This window comes from Pristiophorus japonicus, chromosome 6 (assembly GCF_044704955.1).
Source record: "Pristiophorus japonicus isolate sPriJap1 chromosome 6, sPriJap1.hap1, whole genome shotgun sequence".
Classification (NCBI taxonomy): domain Eukaryota; kingdom Metazoa; phylum Chordata; class Chondrichthyes; family Pristiophoridae; genus Pristiophorus; species Pristiophorus japonicus.
Window position 1 is genome coordinate 151,985,792 of NC_091982.1, and position 18,311 is coordinate 152,004,102.

The 18,311-nt window shown below is 45.9% G+C and overlaps 1 protein-coding gene and 1 non-coding gene across 3 annotated transcripts in view; both read right to left on the bottom strand.

The window, feature by feature from the left end:
• gpc5b (glypican 5b) overlaps positions 1-18,311 on the bottom strand; it is an 829,244-nt gene that overhangs the window by 107,683 nt on the left and 703,250 nt on the right. The window lies entirely within an intron of this gene.
• On the bottom strand, positions 13,815-13,888 carry trnai-aau (transfer RNA isoleucine (anticodon AAU)). Its single transcript has one exon. It is a non-coding gene; the product is annotated as a tRNA-Ile (tRNA).

Below are 18,311 nucleotides of genomic sequence, written 5' to 3' on the forward strand. Positions count from 1 at the left end.
TTAAAACTGAGATGAGGAGAAATTTCTTCTCTCAGAGAGTTGTAAATCTATTCAATTCTCTGCCCGGAGAACTGTCGAGGCTGGGTCATTGAATATATTTAAGGTGGAGCTAGACAGATTTTTGAGTGATAAAGGAATAAAAGGTTATGAGGAGTGGACGGGGAAGTGGAGCTGAGCCCTTGATCAGATCAGCCATGATCTTATTGAAAGGCGGAGCAGGCCCGAGGGGCCAAATGGTCAACTCCTGCTCCTATTTCTTATGTTCTTCTGTAAAAATTCTGTATAAATGTACATCATTGTTGATTGCGGTCATGAATCACACAAACTTCACACACACACCACTGGAGTGGAGCTGCTTTGAACCCACACGACCCTATCTTGGATGCTATTTGAGGCATGAAATTTGACATCAATCTCCCTGGGGAAAGGAGAAAATCAGCCACGATGCCTGCTCCTGAAGACTATCCAGTAACACCCCTGTGTGTGCGGCTGTCGTTCAGAACAGGATTGGGATTTTCTGTGATGCCCCCTTGTTCAAATAACCCACTGGTACTCAATATCTAGACTCGCAATGAAAGAATCACCAATTGAATGAGCATCCGGATATTCCACTTGGCCCACACAGAAGTGTCACCCTGCAAAGCGGGCACGGGGAAACCCTTCAAAGAAATTAGATCTGCTGAGAGGTGAAGGTGCTAGATGAGCACCCTTGGCGTTACTGTCGTTAGCTGTGGGTGGGGGATAATTCACTTCCAGCCATCTATACCCATCAGAAGGCAACTGAATCCAGTGCTGACATGCTTCCTGCCCAGTTTGACTGAAGTCAAGCTGAGGTATGAAGTGAAGGTGGTTAGGCCTCATTAAAAAGTGTGACTGTCACTCTATCTCCTGCCAATATCCTGTCCTGTCTGACGGTGAGATGTGGTCAAATCGATCTCCGCCTGCAGGGTGTGAGCATTCTCGCTGCCGAGCTTCAGGGATTGCAATGTGTACAGGCAGAGTTTGGGAAGGTCAAGCCATCAATACTAACAATACACTTCAAACGAGATTCATACAGAGATCAAAGATAATGAGGCAGGATGAGCCCTGTGCTAGGCCAAGGTTTTGCCCACTCTTACCTCAATGCACCATCAGCTACTTTGACTGAAGCAGGATTTGAAATAATAAGCCCAGCTGCTTGTAAGTCGATGTCTCACTAAAATAATGCCACTTAAATTTAATGTTACTTTTAAAACAAACACATTTTCACCCTCTGGACATTAAGGTCTTTATGTGAAATTTCAATCCCTGCTTAAACGCACAGACAGGCAGTATTCTCTCGGGCCCCTGCCGGTTTGAGGTACTCCATGACTAAGAAATTGCGTGCCTATGTTACCGTTTTATATCAGTCAACATCCCTTCTACGGTGTGGCAAATGGGTCAAGTCTCAACCTCTGCAACATGGCCCAGCGGATGTCAGGAACGTGAGAGGTTCGGAGAAACGTGGGGGGTAAAATTTTTACATTTCATCCTGGGCGCAGAACTCGTTTTATGTATCAGATGCCTTTAATACAAATTCCCTGATTTATATTACCATTGATTGCAAGATGAATTAATTATTAGATATATCGGAGGGTTCATTATTAAATCTATCAGAGAGAGTGTCATTAAAATGAGGGGTGCTCATGGAACTGTAATCCAGTAGGAGGCAAAACCTTCAGGAACCGGGGGAGAAATCCAGGTCAAAAGAAAGCGTGAAAATATAAAATATTCGCCTCCTGATGAATGACATTGAAATTCTTCTCAGCGGGATGGTTAATGAGAGGTTCAAAATTATAAATTCAGTCAGATAAGAAACAAAAATATTTTGAAGATCTGGATAGATGAAGGATGTGTAATGAAGTGGTTTTCCATATTCATTCCCTCTGATATTTGGTATTGACCGAGGAGACAATGAAGAGTTGAATTCTATCGGGCTGATGATTCATGATGTCAGCACCATTAAGTTTATTTCTGGCTGTTAAATTGGAGAGGAGAGCTAACAGTCATAGAACGGTAAAAAAAACTGAAGTGAGGTGAGCTGCATAATGGAACAGTGATTAGGACAATTATTTTATTAGTTAGGAGACAGAATTAGAAACTTCATTTGGTCAGGTACAGCACTTGAGTCTCCATAAGGGACCTGCACCACCTTCAAGCACTTTCTCTTCCTCATCTCAACGAGTAACAGTAAGTCGCTAATGGCTGCTTCACAAGGCGCAAAATGGACAATTTAACTTTTGTATTGGCTCTTTAAAAAGAAATGCAGCTTTCCCCGTGAGTGATCAAGAAACTCTACCATGTTATTCCTGCAGTGACACATGACCCAGGGCTCCAAATAACCCCAATTGTAACGTACAAATATTAATCACTATCGCTACTGGTGTTATTCCAGTGTTTATCCCCCAAACAACATAATAAAAACAGATTATCTGGTCATTATCACATTGCTGTTTGTGCTAGTTTGCTATGCGCAAATTGGCTGCTGCATTTCCCACATTGCAACAGTGACGACACTCCCAAAGTACTTCATTCTCTGTAAAGCGCGTTGAGACTTCCAGTACTCTTGAAAGGTGCTATGTAAATGCAAGACATTCTTTCTTTCAGATCCCTCACACTGTCACTCAGTAACCCTCCCCCAGCACCCTGTGTTACTGACTGTATCTCTACTGATGTTAATTCAGCTCCCTCACACTGTCACTCAGTAACCTCTCCCCCAGCACCCTGTGTTACTGACTATATCTCTACTGATGTTAATCCCGCTCCCTCACAATGTCACCCAGTAACCCCTCTCCCCCAGCACCCTGTGTTATTGACTGTATCTCTACTGATGTAAATCTAGCTCCCTCACACTGTCACTCAGTAACCTCCCTCCCAGCACCCTATGTTACTGACTGTATCTCTACTGATGTTAATCCAGCTCCTTCACACTGTCACTCAATAACCCCTCCCCCAGCACCCTGTGTTACTGACTGTATCTCTACTGATGTTAATCCCGCTCCCTCACAATGTCACCTAGTAACCCCTCTCCCCCAGCACCCTGTGTTACTGACTGTATCTCTACTGATGTTAATCTAGCTCCCTCACACTGTCACTCAATAACCCTTCCCCCAGCACCCTGTGTTACTGACTGTATCTCTACTGATGTTAATCCCGCTCCCTCACAATGTCACCCAGTAACCCCTCTCCCTCAGCACCCTGTGTTACTGACTGTATCTCTACTGATGTTAATCTCGTTCCCTTACACTGTCACTCAGTAACCTCTCCCCCAGCACCCTATGTTACTGACTGTATCTCTACTGATGTTAATCCAGCTCCCTCACACTGTCACTCAGTAACCTCTCCCCCAGCACCCTGTGTTACTGACTGTATCTCTACTGATGTTAATCCCGCTCCCGGGAGGGCGCTGAGCACCTCGAGTCTCAACGCCGAGAGCGTGCTGAAATCAAGCGCAGGCAGTGGAAGGAGCATGCGGCAAACCAGACTCCCCACCCACCCTTTCCCTCAACGACTGTCTGTCCCACCTGTGACAGAGACTGTGGTTCTCGTATTGGGCTGTACAGTCACCTGAGAATTCATGCTAAGAGTGGAAGCAAGTCTTTCTCGATTCTGAGGGACTGCTTATGATGATGAAGGGTGCGGGGTCTTGACAGCACCAGGCCCGCATCCAGCCCCGCCCTGCCCTCCTGCGAGGTCCCACCAGCACAGCCACGGCTGGATTGTGACCAGGAATTTTTCCCCCTCCTCAGCCCAGAGGCTCAATTCAAACAGAAACAAAGTTGCCTCACTAGTCCATGTGATTTCAGCATGGATGCATTTACCCAACCATCCATCAGCGACAAGACAAGAGAGATTTTCAAAAGAGACTCTGTTGGCCAGTCTCTGGCTTCGAGCAGTTTTTTTTTAACCCGCTTGCCTTGAGGGAAATGTAGCTAGAATCAAACGCTTTGCTTCCAAGGACCTTAAGCCCCCTAACCGCAACAGGGGCGATTGTCAATTTCACTGGCAAGCAAGGTTGGGGTTCCACAACTTACCTCAGCACCCGAGGCCAAGGAGGGGGAATAGTCAGCCAGGCTTTCCATCGCTATCCACTGACCCTCGCTAGAAGCGTGCACCTGTGTTTGTTGTCAGGTGCGTGATGCCTTTCATGGTCGAACAACGTGTCAACAATCACTCTGCGGGCTGACACATGACCAATTCTGCCACTATCCTGATCTACTCCCGAGGTTGGTGGTGGGGGTGGAGGCAGGGGGCTCATTAAACCTGACCCTAACGCGGGTTGCGGAAACAACGGCACATTTGGCCCATCGTGTGTGTGCCAGATCAGGGAGAGAGTGCGGAAACCGCAGGGTGAATTTCAAAATGGCAGCAAAAGACACCATGTTCCTCTCTGTCCTTGATAAAAACTCCTGCTGAAACTCGTGTGCAATCCATCCAGCCCCTGTCTTTCTCCCAAGGCCCTCGTCCTCTCCGAGTGAAATTGACAAAGCTGAGATCATAAATTGCCAAGCAGGAGTCAGCAAATCGAGATGGATGAGACGCAACAACTTTATTTATCATCTGGAGCCTGGCAACAGAAAACTATTAGGCATGAAAAAGTGACAACTGGCTAATGCGTGTGACACTTCTTTCCATGTCTAGTATCAGTCCTGCCCCCCTCTCCCCGAGATGAATGCCAGGCACCGAAGCTAAATTACCAGCCTGCACAGCGGGCCTAATGGACATTTCCTCCGTGATTAAGGTACTGTCCGTATTCTCCTTGTCATTCGTGCAGTGTCTGCAATCGCTGCAGCACCAAGAGTGGCTCGTCAACATGTGTGAGAGCAACATCACTCAACAGCCTGCCCATTTTTGTGCACTGACCAGCTCGCTGACTGCCTGAGCGACAGAACGTGCAGGCCTGAAAGCTGCCTGCTTGGCAGCTCCTACAGGGGCTCTGTGTGTGTCACGGGCAGCCATTTCCTTGGGGTCAGTTTGCCCCATTCTTCTCCGCGGGTGGGTCACACGTGCTGGGGTTTCAGCTCTGTGGCTACTGGCGAATGTCTGGCACCTTGTCCAGGTGGCCATTGGGCAATGCATGATGGCAGGCTCTTCGACAGCGGGGGGCGTCTCAGCCGAGATCAATTCTGTTGTCACCTTGTGTTGGCACCTGCGCACTTTTGAACAAGTGATGCTGGGAAGCAGTCGGGAGCGGGAACCCTGGTTAATTGTTCCTCTTCCCAGCCTACAGCATTGAGGCCCCAAACGGTTGCCTTGACTGAGGTCTGTTTGCACAGCATAGTCTGGGAGAGACCAACACCTTCGTCAAATCCACCACACCTATGGACAGGGAATCTCATAATAGGGAGATCCTGACAAAGGTTTATCAGGTAGCAAGGATGAAGACATAGATTAGATAGTTTTAGCTGGAAGATCATTGGGACTGTCACCACATGAAATCCCAAATTTAAACCCCATCCCTTGCTGGCATTTCACCTCACCTATCCTTCCCTCAGCTCCCAATCGAATGCTGGATGGAGTGGGACAGAAAGCTAAATGAGGACTGAAGTCTGTCTTTATAGAAGACCATCTTGGTGAACCAATCCCGGAGCGTGGGACAAGTCTAAAGTTTACTGTGCCCTGTCCTCCCAGCAGAAGTTGCAATTGTAATGATTGGAGGAGCCCAAATGGGGAAGGCCCACACTGAGGGAAAGGTAAGTTGGGAAAGAGAGTTGGTTTGGGGCAGTGCAGTACCAGTAACCCACAATGCCATGGTCTGGTGCTAAATGGTCTTAAGCCAGCTACCCTTACACACAGAGTTGCTGATCTCACACGTGTCACCATATGGTGGGACTGAGAAGAGGCTGAACCACTTCCTACACTGATAGAATCTATTCACAAGACTTCTATTGAGCATCTTCTAGAGGTTTGCTACTGACTGGAATTAATGCAGTCGAGAGAATAATAATCTGTCCACATTTATAATAGAAACTACCTATGTAAACGTCACATTGTAACTACACTCTCTTACCAGTGGTGGCACTGTAGCACCTTTGTGTCTCCCAGCTCCTCAGCCTGTACTACAGAAAAACTTCTGTGCTTCAACCCACTCTAGTTCTTTGCTTCGCAAACTGCTGTAAGGTTTGCTATTTAGCGTAAATGATCATATAAAATTGAAGTGCTATGTAAAAATAAGAACGGAATGTTTGACTTTAAAATGAGGTCTGTATTATGTCTGCATGCCCTGATCCCGACAAACTCTGCATCAACTGAAAACTATACTCTGTACAACATCACGGGAAATCAACTTGCATCTTATTAAAACGCTCATGTCTTCACTCACTTCCTGTTGTTACTCTTTTTGTCATACTATTCTGTCAACCTTTTTCCCATTATAAACTCTGTGCCCACATTTAAAATGGAACCATCTATGTAAACTCAGCCTGCTCTTGTGGTGCAATCTAGATATTGGGTTGTGCTGTGTTACCTTTTTCCTCAAATACCTTTTGAAATTTTGGCCATTTGTATCTCTGAAATCTCTAATATTCCAAATTTGTGCTTAAATAAAGTAAGTCATTCAAAAGATGATGTATTTCACAATAATATTATACTTATCCATTGGATTGTCCTTTATGTCTTTCGATGCCTTCATTAAAGTTTGTAACTTGAAGACCACACCCTCTCCCAAAAAATCCGGCCTTGGACTTGAGACTTTTGCCCAGAGCCATGAATTGAATTTGGATTGTATACTCTGAGAATGTGCAGTATACATTATTTGACAAATCAGTGGTGTCAAGCTTGCAATACCTCCCTACTAGTGTGGGAGGCCAGCCCTCCTCCCACCACCTTGGTTCAGTGGTAGCACTCGTTCTACTCAGTCAGAAGGTCCTCACTTCAGAGACTTGAGCACACAATTTGGGTTAGCATTTCAATGCAATACTAGGGGACGCTGCACCATCGGAGGTGCCATCTTTCGCATCAGACTTTAAACTGAGGCCTCCGTCAGCCCCCTGGAGCAGATGGGAAAGATCCTGTGGAACTATTTGAAAAGAGCAGGGAAATTATCCTGGTCTCCTGGCCAACAACTGTCCCTCAACTTGCTGTGCGCAAATTGGCTGCCACATTACCTACATTACAACAGTGACTACACTTCAAAAAAGATGGCAATTGGCTGTAAAGTGTTTTGGGATGTCCTAAGGTTGTGAAAGATGCTCCATTAATGCAGGTTATTTCTTTATATTGGGCATGTTAGTAATGCCAGCGTGGGTGTTGTGTTGCTAGTGGCAACACAGAAGTAAACTTGATGGATTCGCTATGGCCAGCATCCTGGTAGACACTGCTAAAAAAAAATCAAGCATTCTCACTCATCAATCTTAGCAGTTTCAGCAACATTACTTCATCATATTTAGGGATGCTTATGTTACAACAATGACTACATTGCAAACATACTTCACTTGCTGTGAAGCGCTTTGGGATGGCCTGAGGGTGTACAATATGCTATATAAATACAAGTACTTTTTCTTTCCACTCAATGCCGATGGATATCAGGAATCCACCAGTGAGCCAAACCTCAAGTTCTCCCTCTACATTGGTGCTTGAATCAAAGGATTCCCCTTCCCCCGCGCCCCCCCCACCCGCCCTCCAGCTCCCACCAAACCCCCATGCTGCCAAATTCCACCAGTCCAACCACAGTATTGGCAAACTCCAAAACCACCATTGCCCCCGCCTCCACCCCGTCCCACCCCCCCCCACCTCCGATGCCCCTCAACCAGTCGCTGCCAAATCCCAGCTCCATTTCCCAGTGCTAACTAAGCACAGGACTCCACCCACTATCCCTCACCCCCGCCCAGGTGTGGCTGAAATCTATTCTCCCTCCTTAGTACTGCTAAACACCGAGGAGGAGGGGTGCTGGTTTCCCATGGATCCTTACCCATTTTTCCACGGTTTCTGCAGCTCTTCCACTGAGGGTTATGCGAGTTGCGGAAGAATCCCTGTGGACAGTCACCCTCAGATACCTATCTCCAATGTTACATAGCAGCTTGTTGTACATTCTCAGCTTTATCATAGGTAAGGGAAACTAATATGAAGGCCACGTCATCACAGTTTCCACAGAATAATGGGCAGAGTTATGGAAATCAATCCCTAAAGCACCAGGAAAAGTCTCGGAATGCCATTAAATAAAAGTGGAATTTTCACAGTAAATCAATGGCCCTGATGTGATTCCCCACATGACATAAACAATTATAAAACAACAAATCCTTCTGCACCGCAGGAGGTCTGCGAATTAAATATCAATTAAATATTGATCCAGCGGTGAGTCAAGTTTTCATGCAGCACTTGTAATTTTTTTTTTGATGGGTGATCGTGAGATGTTTGAGCTTCCCCAATGAGAAGCTGAGCCATAAGAGAGAGGAAGGTCTCGGCCTGTGCTGAGTTGAGTGATCTCAGCCTGGGTGGCCTCAGCGGCTGCTCCAGAATGAGCCCTGAGATAGGGCGGAGGCTGGAGGGGTTAAACCAGCTATCCTTTCCCCCTCTTGAAACCAGAGCTGCTCGGCCATGTGAGCGCAGAATTCAGTTGGGCTCGTCAAACAGCCACCGGCAATCACGGATTAGGCTGACACATGAATGATGATCAGCAGGCCGAGGTAACCATGGGCAACGTCGAGTTTTCAACCTTTCAGGTTTGCTTTGGAAGCAGTTCACTAGGTTGATTCTGGGGATGAGGGGTTAACTTTTGAGGAAAGGTTGAGTAGGTTGGGCTTCTACTCATTGGAATTCAGAAGAATGAGGGGTGATCTTATTGAAACGTATAAGATTATGAGGGGGCTTGACAAGGTGGATGCAGAGAGGATGTTTCCACTGATGGGGGAGACTAAAACTAGAGGGCATGATCTTAGAATAAGGGGCCGCCATTTAGAACTAAGATGAGGAGAAATTTCTTCTCTTAGGGGGTTATGAATCTATGGAATTCGCTACCTCAGAGAGCTGTGGAAGCTTGGAATAAATTTAAGACAGAAATAAGGGAATAAGGGGTTATAAGGAGACGGCAGGGAAGTGGACCTGAGTCCATGATCAGATCTACCATGATCTTATTGAATGGCGGAGCAGGCTCGAGGGGCTGTATGGCCTACTTCTGGTCCTACTTCTTATGTTCTTATATCCTGGAGTTTCCAGGAATTGAAGGTGGATCTCCTGGACACTGCTGCAAGCAACACTTTTGTTTATCCATTTTAAAAATATTGTTGGTGGGTGGAGGGGGAAAGGCTGTTTGACTGACGTCCAATGGCGGGAGCTTGGGGTTGTGGGTGGGTTGGAGATGGGAGATGAAACTTCCAGGAATATGTCCAACTGGCAATCCCAAGGCAACAGTGGATACATAGCCCAGCAAGGAGCCACTGCTTACAAGCAGAGCGGTTGGACGAGGTGGGGGGAAGATAACATTGAGGTGGAAAGGAGAAAATATGATGTTTTAAAACATGTAACTTGTTTACTCGGTGACCTTGTGAATCTCAAGTAGAACTCAGCGGCAGAAAGCATCTGAATTATCGAGCGTTTACATCACATAGATAAATGATAATCACAGAATGTATGGCCTCAGAGAAGGAAAGCAATTTTCTGTTAATTATTTTCTTCTATTATTATTCCTGAAATTGCTTCTCTTTAATCAATGAAAGGGAAAAAAAAATGATGGGAGTCAAGTTCAATCTGCGGTTGCTTGGCACTGAATCAAAGTACTCAGTCGATGCTGCTACCTCGGCACAAATATCAATGTTATTATTTTTCATTTAGAGCCGATGGTCCTGAAAGGTTAAAGGACATTTCTTTGGCACTACTTGGGGCCTTGTTCTTGAAATGGACTGTCTTCCTTCAAACTGAGGTGCTCGCCTCAGGGTGGCCCTGGGTCCTGCCTGGTCGCAAGAGCTAGGGTATGTGCCTCCCTCCATTGCCAACCCCCTCATTAAGATGAAAAGAGAGAACTAGGGAGAGAAAGAGAGGTGGAGAAATTGAGAAAGAGAGGAGAGAGAAAGGGAGAGAAAGAGAGAAACTGAGAAAGAGGGAAAAGAGAGAGGAGTGAGAAAGACAGAATGAAATAGACAGCAAGAGAAAAAAGGAGAGCATGAGAGAGAGAGAGAGAGAAATCAATTGATAGAAAGTGAGAGAAAGAAAAAGAACATGAGAGAGAAAGAGAATTGAGAGAAAGAGGGAGAGAAAAAAAGAATGAGGAAGAGAGATAGAAAGAAAAACAGAAAATCAGCTGGTTCACCAATTGGGGTGCTACAGTTATGTATGGTAGCTGTGGCTGAGTGGGTAGCACTCTCGCCTCTGAGTCAGAAGGTTGTGGGTTCAATTCCCACTCCATGGGACTTAAGCACAAAAAATCTAGGTTGACACTCCAGTACAGCCCTGAGGGAGTGCTGCACAGTTGGAGATGACATCTTTTGGATGAAATATTAAACCGAGGCCCCGTCTACTCTCAAGTGGATGCAAACAATCCCATGGCACTATTTCAAAGAAGAGTTATCCCCAGTGTCCTGGCCAATATTTATCCCTCAATCAACACAACACAAAAAACAGATTACCTGGTCATTATCACATTGCTGTATGTGGGAGTTTGCTTGTGCGCAAATTGGCTGACGTGTTTCCCACATTACAACAGTGACTGCACTCCAAAAAATACTTAATTGGCTGTAAAGTGCTTTGAGACGTCCGGTGGTCGTGAAAGGCACTATATAAATCCAAATCTTTCTTTTTTAACATTGGTCTTGACTTCTCATGTATTCCACCATGTTAGCCTTGCTGCATGTGGATCAAGGCAGAGGGGCATGGCTTCATAGTCCCCAGTATTTGCCCCGAGTCCTGCTCCCAGAAAGCAGGTGGCGAGGACAGAATGGTGACCCAGAGGCAGTGACGCCGGATGTCACTGAACTCAGTGTTCCTGAAGACTGTGAAGATCGGAAGTGACTTCCATTAGTACCACAATACTGAGCTCTCACCACAACCCCCAACCACACATTCCTCTCCCGCCATTCCAAACTTCCCTATCTACCAACCTGAGTGGTTGAGAGAAGAGTGAAGTGATTGCTGGAGAGCTTGCACCTGAGAGCAATGGAACCAGCTGCTAATTGGAACTGCCGCTATTTCCAAGGAATTTGACGTGAGAATAGCACTGTGAATAAATAATGGATTTAACGTCCTGGAGAACCTTTGTTTCTAAGCTCTGAGGAGGAAGATGATGAGAGCAGTGAGGAGGAGAGAAGGAAAGCACAGCGAATCCAGCATCATCTACACAGATACCAAGTAGGTACCCGAGTCAGGAGGACTACAGATCAAGGAGGTCAAATGTGAAATTCCATGAGAAGGCTCCAGAAAGAGTCGCTGTGTTACGCCATCTGTTGGTACCAGACCAGCTGTCACTCTCTACCAGGGGCACGGCTAGTCATTAGTGTAGGCGGCCTCCCTCCTCGTGTCTACTTAAAGGCCTGATGGTAGTCACCATTTCTCCACACAAGGCACACTTTGTTATGGCTGATTCCATTGTGAGAGTGCGAGCTATCCAGTAATCACTTCACCTTTCACTCAAAGACAATTGGAAGTGGGATACGGTACACAGGAATAGTGGGAGCGGGATGTGTAGCTGGGAGGCGGTGAGAGCTCATGTTCCTACTACCGGTCTCATTCATCTCTTCATTTGGCTCGTGTGGACATGGATGGTGTTGAGGTGAGTCTTGCTCTGAGCATTATCTGCATGGGTACTGTCATGTATTTAACTGTCATTGCAACCCATGTATAAACTGACCTAAGTTGTACACCGTGAGAACACTGACCACTAGGTGGTGAACTTGTGGGAGACACTCCTAACCTGGACTTTCAGGTATAAAAGGGGAAGCTCCACCCACCTTCTTCACTTCAGTGCTGGCTAATAAAGGTTACTGGTCACAGAGTGACCTTCTCTCAAGTATGGGCCTCTTGTGCATTTGTACTGTATAGTAAGGACATATTAGGTACTTATGCCTTGACATCCTTAGCGCATCTTTGGGAGATCATTAAAAAGTTTCCATCGCCATATTGTTGTTCCAACGCCACCTCCTGTAATGTATTTGCTTCAAGGGTTCTTGGCTTAAGAATTCATGGCAACACATTGCTATTAAGAACTAGTTGGTTTATTAGCAAAAGGTTTAACAATCACACTACACATTACCAGTTCATCCACCAGGCTCACAACCACCTGCCTCATCGTGGATTCCCTGAACCCAACTGACTGGGGTTTTATTGAGTCTTGTGAACATCACGTGACTGGCTAAGCCATTCCCAACTCAACAGCTCTACCAACCTGTGAGCATACTCACAGGTGCATACATTACATGGCACAATTGAGGAACAGTGGAGGACTTTTAAAGAGCTCTTTCATAGTGCGCAACAAAAATATATTCCAGTGAAAAAGAAGGGCGGCAAGAGAAGGGATAACCAGCCGTGGATAACCAAGTATCAAATCAAAGACCAATGCGTATAAGGTGGCCAAGGTTAGTGGGAAACTAGAGGATTGGGAAAATTTTAAGCAACAGCAAAGAATGACTAAAAAAGCAATAAAGAAAGGGAAGATAGATTACGAAGATAAACTTGCGCCAATTATAAAAACAGATAGTAAAAGCTTTTACAGATATATAAAACGGAAAAGAGTGACTAAAGTAAATGTTGGTCCCTTAGAAGATGAAAAGGGGGATTTAATAATGGGAAATGTGGAAATGGCTGAGACCTTAAACAATTATTTTGCTTCCATCTTCACAGTGGAAGACACAAAAACCATGCCAAAATTTGCAGGCCACAGGAATGTGGGAAGGGAGGACCTTGAGACAATCACTATTACTAGGGGGGCAGTGCTGGACAGGCTAATGGGACTGAAGGTAGACAAGTCCCCTGGTCCTGATGAAATGCATCCCAGGGTATTAAAAGAGATGGCGGAAGTTATAGCAGATGCATTCGTTATAATCTACCAAAATTCTCTGGACTCTGGGGAGATACCAGCGGATTGGAAAACAGCTAATGTAACGCCTCTGTTTAAAAAAGGGGGCAGGCAAAAGGCAGGTAACTATATGCCGGTTAGTTTAACATCTGTAGTGGGGAAAATGCTTGAAACTATCATTAAGGAAGAAATAGCGGGACATCTAGATAGGAATAGTGCAATCAAGCAGACGCAGCATGGATTCATGAAAGGGAAATCATGTTTAACTAACTTACTGGAATTCTTTGAGGATATAACGAGCATGGTGGATAGAGGTGTACCGATGGATGTGGTGTATTTAGATTTCCAAAAGGCATTCAATAAGGTGCCACACAAAAGGTTACTGCAGAAGATAAAGGTACGCGGAGTCAGAGGAAATGTATTAGCATGGATAGGGAATTGGCTGGCGAACAGAAAGCAGAGAGTCGGGATGAATGGGTCCTTTTCCGTTTGGAAATCAGTGCTTAGTGGTGTGCCACAGGGATCAGTGCTGGGACCACAACTGTTTACAATATACATAGATGACCGAGAAGAGGGGACAGAGTGTAGTGCAACAAAATTTGCAGATGACACTAAGATTAGTGGGAAAGCGGGTTGTGTAGAGGACTCAGAGAGGCTGCAAGGAGATTTGGATAGGTTAAGCGAATGGGCTAAGATTTGGCAGATGGAATACAATGTCGGAAAGTGTGAGGTCATCCACCTTGGGAAAAAAAACAGTAAAAGGGAATATTATTTGAATGGGGAGAAATTACAACATGCTGTGGTGCAGAGGGACCTGGGGGTCCTTGTGCATGAAACTCTATTTGGCGCACTGGAATGGCCCGTATGGGGATCGAACCTGTGACCTTGGCGTTATTAGCACCACGCTTTAACCAACTGAGCTAACCGGCCAAGTTTGCAGGTGCAGCAGGTAATCAGGAAGGCAAATGGAATGTTGGCCTTCATTGCGAGAGGGATGGAGTACAAAAGCAGGGAGGTCTTGCTGCAACTGTATAAGGTATTGGTAAGGCCGCACCTGGAGTACTGCGTGCAGTTTTGGTCACCTTACTTAAGGGAGGATATACTAGCTTTGGAAGGGGTACAGAGACGATTCACTAGGCTGATTCCAGAAATGAGGGGGTTACCTTATGATGATAGATTGAGTAGACTGGGTCTTTACTCGTTGGAGTTCAGAAGGATGAGGGGTGATCTTAGAGAAACATTTAAAATCATGAAAGGGATAGACAAGATAGAGGCAGAGAGGTTGTTTCCATTGGTAGGGGAGACTAGAACTAGGGGGCACAGCCTCAAAATACGGAGGAGCCAATTTAAAACCGAGTTGAGAAAGAATTTCTTCTCCCAGAGGGTTGTGAATCTGTGGAATTCTCTGCCCAAGGAAGCAGTTGAGGCTAGCTCATTGAATGTTTTCAAGTCAAAGATAGATAGATTTTTAACCAATAAGGGAATTAAGGGTTACAGGGAGAGAGCGGGTAAGTGGAGCTGAATCCACGACCAGATGAGCCATGATCTTATTGAATGGCAGAGCAGGCTCGCGGGGCTAGATGGCCTACTCCTGTTCCTAGTTCTTATAGAAACATAGAAACATAGAAAATAGGTGCAGGAGTAGGCCATTCGGCCCTTCTAGCCTGCACCGCCATTCAATGAGTTCATGGCGGAACATGCAACTTCAGTACCTCATTCCTGCTTTCTCACCATACCCCTTGATTCCCCTAGTAGTAAGGACTTCATCTAACTCCTTTTTGAATATATTTAGTGAATTGGCCTCAACAACTTTCTGTGGTAGAGAATTCCACAGGTTCACCACTCTCTGGGTGAAGAAATTCCTCCTCATCTCGGTCCTAAATGGCTTCCCCCTTATCCTTAGACTGTGTCCCCTGGTTCTGGACTTCCCCAACATTGGGAACATTCTTCCTGCATCTAACCTGTCTAACCCCGTCAGAACTTTAAACGTTTCTATGAGGTCCCCTCTCATTCTTCTGAACTCCAGTGAATACAAGCCCAGTTGATCCAGTCTTTCTTGATAGGTCAGTCCCGCCATCCCGGGAATCAGTCTGGTGAACCTTCGCTGCACTCCCTCAATAGCAAGAATGTCCTTCCTCAAGTTAGGAGACCAAAACTGTACACAATACTCCAGGTGTGGCCTCACCAAGGCCCTGTACAACTGCAGCAACACCTCCCTGCCCCTGCACTCAAATCCCCTCGCTATGAAGGCCAACATGCCATTTGCTTTCTTAACCGCCTGCTGTACCTGCATGCCAACCTTCAATGACTGATGTACCATGACACCCAGGTCTCTTTGCACCTCCCCTTTTCCTAATCTGTCACCATTCAGATAATAGTCTGTCTCTCTGTTTTTACCACCAAAGTGGATAACCTCACATTTATCCACATTATACTTCATCTGCCATGCATTTGCCCACTCACCTAACCTATCCAAGTCACTCTGCAGCCTCATAGCATCCTCCTCGCAGCTCACACTGCCACCCAACTTAGTGTCATCCGCAAATTTGGAGATACTACATTTAATCCCCTCGTCTAAATCATTAATGTAGTGTAAACAGCTGGGGCCCCAGCACAGAACCTTGCGGTACCCCACTAGTCACTGCCTGCCATTCTGAAAAGTCCCCATTTACCCCTACTCTTTGCTTCCTGTCTGACAACCAGTTCTCAATCCATGTCAGCACACTACCCCCAATCCCATGTGCTTTAACTTTGCACATTAATCTCTTGTGTGGGACCTTGTCGAAAGCCTTCTGAAAGTCCAAATATACCACATCAACTGGTTCTCCCTTGTCCACTCTACTGGAAACATCCTCAAAAAATTCCAGAAGATTTGTCAAGCATGATTTCCCTTTCACAAATCCATGCTGACTTGGACCTATCATATCACCTCTTTCCAAATGCATTGCTATGACATCCTTAATAATTGATTCCATCATTTTACCCACTACTGATGTCAGGCTGACCGGTCTATAATTCCCTGTTTTCTCTCTCCCTCCTTTTTTAAAAAGTGGGGTTACATTGGCTACTCTCCACTCCAATGGAATGTTGGAAAATGACTGTCAATGCATCCACTATTTCCAAGGCCACCTCCTTCAGTACTCTGGGATGCAGTCCATCAGGCCCTGGGGATTCATCGGCCTTCAATCCCATCAATTTCCCCAACACAATTTCCCGACTAATAAGGATTTCCCTCAGTTCCTCCTCCTTACTAGACCCTCCGACCCCTCTTATATCCGGAAGGTTGTTTGTGTCCTCCTCAGTGAATACCAAACCAAAGTACTTGTTCAATTGGTCTGCCATTTCTTTGTTCCCCGTTATGACTTCCCCTGATTCTGACTGCAGGGGACCTACGTTTGTCTTTACTAACCTTTTTCTCTTTACATATCTATAGAAACTTTTGCAATCCGTCTTAATGTTCCCTGCAAGCTTCTTCTCGTACTCCATTTTCCCTGCCCTAATCAAACCCTTTGTCCTCCTCTGCTGAGTTCTAAATTTCTCCCAATCCCCGGGTTCGCTGCTATTTCTGGCCAATTTGTATGCCACTTCCTTGGCTTTAATACTATCCCTGATTTCCCTTGATAGCCACGGTTGAGCCACCTTCCCTTTTTTATTTTTAAGCCAGACAGGAATGTACAATTGTAGTTCATCCATGAGGTCTCTAAATGTCTGCCATTGCCCATCCACAGTCAACCCCTTCAGTATCATTTGCCAATCTATCCTAGCCAATTCACGCCTCATACCTTCAAAGTTACCCTTCTTTAAGTTCTGGACCATGGTCTCTGAATTAACTGTTTCATTCTCCATCCTAATGCAGAATTCCACCATATTATGGTCACTCTTCCCCAAGGGGCCTCGCACAACGAGATTGCTAATTAATCCTCTCTCATTACACAACACCCAGTCTAAGATGGCCTCCCCCCTAGTTGGTTCCTCGACATATTGGTCAAGAAAACCATCCCTTATGCACTCCAGGAAATCCTCCTCCACCGTATTGCTTCCAGTTTGGCTAACCCAAGCTATGTGCATATTAAAGTCACCCATTATAACTGCTGCACCTTTATTGCACGCACCCCTAATTTCATGTTTGATTCCCTCCCCAACATCACTACTACTGTTTGGAGGTCTGTACACAACTCCCACTAACGTTTTTTGCCCTTTGGTATTCTGCAGCTCTACCCATATAGATTCCACATCATCCAAGCTAATGTCCTTCCGAACTATTGCCTTAATTTGCTCCTTAACCAGCAATGCTACCCCACCTCCTTTTCCTTTTATTCTATCTTTCCTGAATGTTGAATACTCCTGGATGTTGAGTTCCCAGCCCTGATCATCCTGGAGCCACGTCTCCGTAATCCCAATCACATCATATTTGTTAACATCTATTTGCACAGTTAATTCATCCACCTTATTGCGGATACTCCTTGCATTAAGACACAAAGCCTTCAGGCTTGTTTTTTTAACACCCTTTGTCCTTTTAGAATTTTGCTGTACAGTGGCCCTTTTTGTTCTTTGCCTTGGGTTTCTCTGCCCTCCACTTTTCCTCATCTCCTTTCTGTCTTTTGCTTTTGCCTCCTTTTTGTTTCCCTCTGTCTCCCTGCATAGGTTCCCATCCCCCTGCAATATTAGTTTAAATCCTCCCCAACAGCACTAGCAAACACTCCCCCTAGGACATTGGTTCCGGTCCTGCCCAGGCGCAGACCGTCCGGTTTGTACTGGTCCCACCTCCCCCAGAACCGGTTCCAATGCCCCAGGAATTTGAATCCCTCCCTGCTGCACCCATGTTCTTATTACACCTCCCTCACCACATATTCTGAAGCTTCCTATCTTTGGTTCCAAATAGCCTTGTCCTCCTGCTATTTACCTCTGCTAACATCACCTCCATTAAACTTTTGAGAAACTTGGACCCTTGGCCACAGTATCCAATCCACCTTGCATCATTCTGTTCCCACTGCGCTCTTGCTCGCTGCATGTCCCTTGATGGCCTTTCGAGCTGCAGCAGCTCTTTAAGTGCTGCAGCTACACTGCCTTTCCTTGTCTCCCAGCAGCGGAGGACCATTCTGCAGCAGAATTCCCGGCTCAAACCTGCCCCGCACACCTAACAGGGGCTACCCCAGGAAAGCACTGTTGGTTGCTGGCAGCATCACCGGGAGAGGCGGTGGAAATCTTGCCCTGCCAATGTATCTTGTGGGTCAACGAGAATCCAGGCCAATGTCAGTGCCTGTGCACCTCTACCACAAAACAGGAAAATTCCCCATGGGTTTGACCTTGAACTACAAGACCGGTTTGTCCTGAAAACCAATTTATCTGCCGC